Here is a 9,480-nt window from a genome sequence, read left to right on the forward strand (position 1 = left end):
TTGGTAGCTGGTCAAATTCCATTTAGGTGAGGCCTAAGTTTACGGAGCATTACTTTTTTTATTGGATCAAAGTTGGATTTATTTAGGCCAGGTTCAAAAATATTGTGAAGATGACAATCACATTGGCTGTGCCTACGGCCAATATTGGTAGCTCTTAATCCGCTCCTAATGTTTTAAGGTTGCATTTAGTGCATTGTCAAGCAATGGTAATCTGAATTATTCAGTAATTTGGATTACCTGTAATTTAGATAGATTGTCAGTAATATTGATTACTATATTTGATACATGCAGATAATATTACAGTAAAATTATTGAAAATTTTGATTGATATATTTGATATGACAATCAAATTACTAATAATGTAACATCAAATTCTCAAAATACTCTTAAATCAAATTTACTAAAAATCATACCCATGCACAAAATTTTTAATTTTTCAAAATAAAAAAATAAAAAAATATTATATATTATAATATATATTATATATTATATTATATATATTATATATTATATATAATATTATATTATATTATTATTTTTATTTTTATTTTTATTTTTATTTTCTTCCTTCTCCTTCCCCCGCACGCCACAACCCCCCCTAACCCCTAGCTGCTCCACCGTCGGCCCCTTAGCAGTTGCGTCTCCGGCACCGCCTCCGACCCTCCGACCGTCCGTGCCACCCTCTTCACCATCCCCTGGCCTCCTGACGAACCTGCACCCTGTGCCCTCTGCAGCTACCTTTATCGTCGCCTTCACCCACCGCACCATCGGTCCCTCACATCTCACCCCCAGTGGCCGTCTGGCACGATGCCACCGACGGCGATTGGCAACGCTTGATCCGTGCTGAGCCCAATCTTCTCCTTCCTCACATCAAACAAAAAAAAGAGAGGAGATCAAAGAGACCACCGGCTCCTCCACATCGTGTCCTCCTTCTCTACATAGTGACCGTAGGCCGCCATTCGTGGAGGCGGCAGCAACTCCGATAGCAACATTTGGGCAGCCGGCGATGCCGGACGTGGCTCGCCGGCGGCCCGATTAACCAAATAAACAAAAAAAGGAGGGAGGAGGGGTCATCAGATCCCGCCTTAATCGGCGTTTTCCCCTTGCTTTTCGATGGCTACTGACGGTCGGCGATTGGGAGACAGCAGTGGCCTGTCGATTTGCCAATTTTGGGGCTGCTGTCAGTCAGATTTTGTAGAGGAGAGTACCAATTTTGGCTCTCCTCTTTTCACTGTCCATCGTGAGGAAAAAGATCGTCTGGATTTTTTAAGATATTTTTGTCCAAAAAAATTATTACAAGATTATCAAATATGTGATAATCTAGATAGCCCCCCAAATAAAAAAGAAAAAAGAGAAAAAAAAAAAGGAAAAAAAACCACCACCACACCCAGAAAAGACACACAATTAGGAAAACTCAATTAACATATTGGTTGGCGTTGGGCTCTCACTTGCGACTCCTGGCTTGAGGTTTTGCAGTCATTTGGTTAAATATCAAGCACAAATCAGGAGAAATCTGCTTAGCTATATAAGAACATTAGTGTTAAAATATTTGCACAAGAAGAGGAAAACGAGAGAGAAAGAGAAAGAAGGGAGGACGGGGGGGGCGGTGTGGGGAGTGTGGCTTAATATATTTATATTCCATTTTATTTGATCCATCTCGGGAGTTATATAATATATAAATTTAAATAAAAAATAATATAAATGAATACAGAATTATGCTAATAAAAATACTACAGGCTAACATAAGTCATTACATAATTCATAAAATCACTCTAACAAGATTATGCTAAAAAAAAAAGATACAAGCTGGTATAAGATCATGCTATTAAAAAAATATTATGGATTTATTTAGATTACGTGATCTCTAAAATCATACTAACAATAAGATTGAAGAGATCATCTACTAGCTTTGAAAGCACAAACCCACCAGTTATCTTATTTTAATTTCTTAGGCATTCCGCATAACTCCATGACAGGTATTGCATTTTTTCTCGATTTGTCGGATATCCGTCTCGATCTAATTCGAATGGGATGGATTTTATCTGATCTGATTAAGAGATAAAGTGGGTACATATTCTACAAAAAAAAATCCAAAGCAAGTTCAAATAGGATATGGATAATGGTATGTCTCGACCCCAGCCCGCCCCAATTATATATATATATATATATATATCATTGAAATAAAACATCTCTCTCTCTAAAATAAAATCCAACAAAATTGTAGCCACTCGGATCCTCACTCCCCCCACCCTAATACTCAAACCCTAGCAGCAGCCTGGTAAGTGCTTGGTGGTGGACGAGGAGAATGCTGGCGGTAGAGAGGAAGTAGCGAGATCTTGCTGGTGTCGATGAGGGCTTGGTGGTGGACAAAGAGGGTGCCAACAATGGAGAGAAAGATGGATCGAGACCGTTTGCTTGACGGATGGAGAAGTTAGAGTTCCATTCATCGAATCAAGCATTGTCCACCCATTCATCGACTAGGGGTATGGGTCTGCAGGCTCGAAAAACTACTAGTTGGACGGTGGAAGAAGAGTAGAGGAGGATGGTGTCCATGGCTCCAACAAAACCTTAGCCATCATCTAAGCTTCCTTATTCAGTCGCTCCAAGCCTCCTCCCTCCCACTTGATTGAGACTCCTACAGACAAATCAAAGGAAAGATGAAAAAAATTAAAAGATAAGATATTTTTCCATATAGATTGATCATTTTTGTTGTTTTTTTTTTTTTTGCTTTTTGCTTCTTTTTAATCGAAGATCGAAGGGAATTTTTGATTGGATGGGCTCAGGAAGAGGGATTTCGGGTATACCCGATCAAATCCATCCTGTTCGTGCATCTTTATTTTGCTTGATCTGAGATAGATATGGGATGGATATAAATATAATTTTTTTCTTAATAGAGTGCATACGGATGTTGATCAATCCGATCCATATCTGACTCGTTGCCACCCTTACTCTATAATTTGATGGGTACACACTACTAACAAAAGAGGCTATGGCAGCGCTTATATCATAGTGGTTTTTAAAATCGCTGCCATAGAACCTACGACAGTGATTATTCATAATCATTGCCATAAGTCAAACCTACGATAGCGATTATTTATAACCACTGCAGTAGCATAACTCACAGTAGTTGTTATGGATAACCACTGCCGTAGGTAGGACATACTACAGCGGTTACGGATAATCACCACCGTAGGTCGGGCCTATCACAGCAGTTATGGATAACCACCACCGTAAGTCCTATGGCAGTGGTTATTGTAACTACCACCATAGGTTCTATGGTAGCGGTTATTGTAACCGCTGTCGAAGATAAAACTTTGTCATTCTATAACTTTTGACCCAAAAATCAAATTTTAGTGATTTTTTTTAAATTTTATATAATTTTTTAAAATCTACATGGCTGTGACGATGATTTTATAAAAAAATATCATTTTATCTCTCAAATTGAAGTTTTGAAAAAATTTAGTCGATACTTACAAACTATTTTGGATGATTTTGTGAACCTGTAATAGTAAAATCAAATTTCAAGCATATCTTTACCGTTCATTATCTAAATAATTATCGTTAGAGTATCCTTACAAAAGATCACCTCGATCCAGTAGCCCTAGTTTTGTCGATTATTAAGATTTGATTTTGATGGCCACGAACGATCGTGCAATGATTTGATAGATAGAGACCATCGATGGATCCAAAAATTTACGACGATGATTTGGATGATGTTTATAGTATACTATCAAAATTTCACTTCAATTGAATATCATTAGCACGATCAATTTAGTATGAGATGATTTTGATCGTTAAATAAAAAATGAGTGATCATAAGGCCAATCGATGTCCGATTGAGATGATTTTTTAGATAAATAATTTTTATTAATATTTTAATTATTTGTACGGTGGTTATTATAAAATTCTATGTACATATATGTTAGAATCCACTTGAGTACATCTTACAAAAATACAAGTACAAATTACTTAAGAAATTTAAGAATGAATAGCAAGTGACATATAGTTTTAGATCGTTCATATATGCATGATTTAAATTTTACGATCATTACCGTATAAACAATCAAAATAGTAGCAAAGATCATTTATCTAAAATATCATCTTATAATCTGATGTTGTTTGGCTTTTTCATTACTCATTTTTCATTTAACGGTCTAAATTATCCCATGCTAAATTGATCATGATAATGATGTTCGATTGAAGTAAAATTTTGATAATGTAATACAAATATCACTGAGATCATCGTTGTAAGTTTTTGGATCTATCGGTGGTCTCTATCTATCAGATTATCATGCTGTCGTTCGTAACCGTCGAAATCAAATTTTAATAATCGACATATCTACGACTGTTGGATCAAGGTGGTCTTTTGTGACGATACTCTAACCATAATTATTTAGATAATGAATAGTGAATATGAGTTTTAAATTTTAAAATTATATCATATTCAGAGAAAAAAAAAAGATTATATTCTATTTCTGTAGCAGCGGTAGCTAATAACCGTTGCTATAGATCTATGACAGCAGTTTACTAATCCTTGCCATATCTATTTCTGGTAGCGGTTAGGTATAACCGCTACCATATCTTTATCAATAGCAGTGGTTATCACCAACCGCTGTCATAGACTGGACCTACGGCAACGCTTATTGATAATCGCTGCCATAGGTTAACCTATGGTAGCGGTTATCCGTAAGTCCAAACCTATGGTTGATTGTGATAATCTCACATCAATTGTGGAAGTAATGAATGACCTGTATATAATGACTTTAGTCAACCATCCACCACCCCCGCCTGCCCCCATCGCCGCTGCCGCCGTCAGTTGTCGGCAGCTGCCGCCGCTGCCCTCGATGGGCCCGACCATCGGTGACTGCCACCTCCCGTCGGTCGGCCACTGTCCGTTGTCTACCGACCTTTTTGATCGATGAAAGGCTACAGCAACAATTTGCCAACCGTTGCTGTAGTATCTTTGACAGTAATTTGCATAACCTATGGTAGCGGTTGGACAACCTCTACCATAGGTGTGCGACAGCGGTTGGTAAATCGCTGTCATAGTCTTAATGACAGTTGTTGATATAGCAGTAATTATAAAATCACTGTCATAGAAAGCACTGTCATAGCCTTTATAGCAGTTATTAATATAGTAGCGATTACAAAACTATTACGATACCTTTCTATAGTAGCAGTTGATATAACCACTATTATATTTCAAAAAATCAGGGTCATAAGCCTAGGATGATGAATACAGCAATTGCAATTTTCTAACCGTTGCTCTAGGTGACTTTTTGGGCTATACAGCGATAAGTTAGGGTTGGCTACAAACACATATATTACTAATTGATTGGTGGTCTACTTAAATGCTTTTCAAATAGCAATCCTATATGCTATCCCATCAGGTCACTTTCCGTAGGCTAGAAACAAAATGCACGCATTGAGGCCATACTTTCATGATTAGATGAGGAATTGTCTACAAACACGTTATTTAGCTCTCATTATAAATTAAGATTTTCTTTCATGCATATCTTCTTATTATACACATATACTGTTCTATTTTATTTTTTCACATATATTCATGTCATCTAACATCATTAAAAAATTAATAATTTAAAATTAAAATTACTAAAATATCCTCAATGGGTATACATATAAAAAAAATCCTTGTAAGGATATACATGTAAATAGTAATTTTATAGATATTTATATAATTTTATATATTTGAAAGGTCTACGTGCAAAAAGATTCTTAATTTTTTATATAAATATCCTCTAAAATATTAGATTTACGTAAATATCTTTTCAAAATTGATATTTTTATGCATACCCTCATAATTTTTTTTGTATGAATACCTTTGGCGTGGCAGTTCAGGTAATATCATTAGCCAAAATTATTTTTATTTAAATTAAAAATTAATTAAAATTATGAAACTATCTTTTTACTTCAAAAGTGGATAATAGATTAATGGATCTCACTAAAAACTTATTCGACCAATTGAATTTTCTCTCTTTTCTATGATAAAACTTTTTTTTTTTGTTATCTAATCATCAAATCAATCTTTTTTCTAAGTAATATTTTCATAAAAAATATTAATAAATAAGCATTAGACAAGTTTGAGTATTAAAACAACTTGAAATAGATAAAAATAAAGTTAAATATTTTTTACATATATACCCTCCTAAATATGTAAAATTGCATGAATATCTCACAAAGTTGCTATTTATATGTATATCCTTATAAATATTTATTTTTGCATCTATACTAATTAAGGATATTTCAATCATTTTAATTTTAATCTATTAATTTTTTAAGAGCATCAAACGATATTAGCAAAATTTTAATCTATTAATTTCTTATAAGTATTGCAAAATAAGTATTTTATAAAGATATATATATATATATATATATATATATATATATATATATATATATATATATATATGTAAATTTTAATTTTATGAGAATATTCATATAAATTTTAATATTTAAAAGGATATGTACATAAAAAAATCTTATAAATTATTTGATTAGCCTTCAAATGACAACCCAGTGTTATCCTATCCTATCTCTTTTTAGCTTTCTTCAGACAACAGCATGGGTGGATAGTGCCATGTTTCATGAATATAAAAGACATATATCTTGTCTCTTCGTGTCAAATAAAATTATTGACAATACAACTTTTGTACCAGAGTGCACTATGATCATGGATAGTAATCATATCATCCATTAGGCTTGAGCATGGATCTGATTCAGTCAGATTGAGAAAAAAATTTTATTTGATCAAATCTAAGTGGATTGAAGAAAATTCAACTCACTGCCAATCATTTATCATATATAAATCATTTGAAACTGAAGTGAATAATTTATAGCGAGTTCGGGTGAGTTATGTCGATTTGGACTTCAATACTGATCTAATATTAATTTTAAGGTTAATATTGGTCCACTTAAATTTATTTATTTATTTATAATCAATTTAATATAGAAAAAGTCTAAAGCTTATAAATTATAAATTTTAGATTTATTTTTAAATCTGTATAAAATAAAATAAAAAAAAAGATTTACTCATCTGAAAATTTTTACTTTAGAACTGTCTCAAATTGATATGCTTCTATCAACAATTTAATATTAATATTTTTATGAATCCAAATGGAAGATGTGGTATTTTTTTAAAATGAAGTATTGAAGTCTAAACGATGTCATCCCGAAATGAAGGTGAGTTTGTGAAATACTATATCGATTGAATTTGATTTCATATAGTTTAAAAGTGTAAGAACCGAATCCGACCGTAAATAACTGATTTTTTACAAATGCTAATCCGATTCCATCTGATTCATATCTTTCAACCAACCAAAACTGATGTTTATCGGATCAGATTAGGTGGATTTTTTTGGATTTTGATTATTTGCTCAGCCCTATCATCCATCTAGGAGGTAGATAACTCTTTTCCATCTCTACAATGCATCCTGATATTCTCAAGATAAAGGACAGATACCCATCCAATAAAGATGATAGTTTACTTTGATCCATGGAATATTTGATCTTAATAGGATGGATTTTATCTAACGGGATCTATGATGGCAAAATTCTTTTCAAATCTGACTTGATAAATTAACACTCGGCAAATCTTCTTTTTGAGATAAAAATGATTAGAGAAGCCCTCATATGTTATGTCCGAGTGCGGTCGTGTATCTGCATCTAAATTCGTATACTTCTTTTGAATATTTTGACGAACAACGTGTGAGAATTGGATTGGATTTACCATGATAGAGAAAGGGAAGGGTCCGAGGAACAGCAGTAGGTCATCACTGGAGGTGGTTGTGGGAGAGCGATCTTGGGCTCAGGTGGCTCAGGGGCCACTGAGGCAGGCCCGATGGATGGTGTTCAAAATCTCATCGGAGAAGGTGGAGCAACTATAATGTTACTTCACAAAAGTGCTAGAATTTCTAGTAGAAGCCATGAAAGAGTCAAGGAGGAAGTGGGATGGCATTTCCATGCTGGTTCGGAGTCTCGACAGGTGGGTCCCGACCAATTGGATTGGAAGGGAGTTTAAGGAGTAGAGCAAGCTTCAGTATAATCCAGAACCCTTTGCCCTCACTGAGGACCACCACCTCATTCATTTTCTATCGGAGGTTGACTACGATGCCATACTTGTCGGGGGCCCTTAGTTCATTATTGGCCAGCTTCTTACCGTGGAACCATGGGTCTTCGATTCTGTTCCCGACACGAACATGGTAAAGTGAATAGTGGTATGGATTCAGATTCCTAAGCTACCAATAGAGTATTAGGAGCCAAAGATGTTGTTAGGAACACCCTTGAAGGTCGATTGATCGATGGACATCGATGAGTTCACCGATCAATGTCGGAAAATAGGATTTGCCTGCATTTGAGTGGAGCTCGACTTATTAGAACCCCTGAAATTGGGGGTTTCAATCTAAGGGAACAAAGGCATTTTCTGATAGCCCATGGTCTACGAGAATATCCCAACCATCTGTTACCAATGCGGCCAGCTGGGGTACACTAATGGTGAGTGTCAGTTTTCTTGAGGATGTTCAGTGAATGGCGAGCGACCTTACAGTTGGAGTACTTTGTTTCTCCAGAGGTAGGTGGAAGATCCGATGGATGGTGAGGTAGTGGCATCGGCAACACGGCCATGGCTCGGCCCCTAGGTGGCGACATCTCACATCCGACAACCCCAACTGGTTAGGGCTCTCACCAAACCATAGAAGGATGATGAGTCCAATCCAGACTCTTGAGGGATGACAAGCTAGAGCTCTTTTTATGATAGATAGAGTCATCCTTGTGGGATCAGTTCTCAGCTCTATGCCTGTTTATCTCCTTTCAAATACTATTTTATCAAAAACTCTAGTGGGGAAGCTTGAGCAGCATTTTCAAAGATTTATGTGAAGATCGATCTCTGATGGTGGGGGTGTGTACTTGGTGGCATGGGATATTGTGTGCCAATTGTTGATGAATGGTGGTCTGAGAAATTGGTATCTAGTCACCAGACCAGAGGCCCTGATTGCCAGGCATGCAGTCAATTCCCTTCTTGACCTCGACAGCTGGTACAGTAGGGTGATGAGTGCCAAGCATGGAGCCTAGGTGGGGGAGAGGAGATTCTGTGTCTCGAAGCTGCTCTTTCCTTTGAAAGAGATTTGTGCATGGCCCTGATGTTCTTTTCCAAACGAGATGGCTTGTAGGGGATGGTCATTCTGTGAACATCCTGTTTGATTCATGGATTGCTGATCTGCCACTGAGCCGATGGTTGACTTTCATCAGCACAGAGGTAGGAGACTTGATGAGGATCTGTGAGCCGTTCACTCAGAATGGTGGAAGTTGGGATACAGCAATAGTTGCCCAATTATTTGGTGAGCCCTTTGTTGAGCGGGTGCACTCACTGACGATTCCAACTAGTAGTACTCAAGATGTCAAAGTCTGGAAATCTTCGTATTCCTCGAGAGCAGTGACTACTGCATATCGGACGGAGCCTACTAG

This window comes from Elaeis guineensis, chromosome 5 (genome assembly GCF_000442705.2).
Source record: "Elaeis guineensis isolate ETL-2024a chromosome 5, EG11, whole genome shotgun sequence".
Lineage (NCBI taxonomy): Eukaryota > Viridiplantae > Streptophyta > Magnoliopsida > Arecales > Arecaceae > Elaeis > Elaeis guineensis.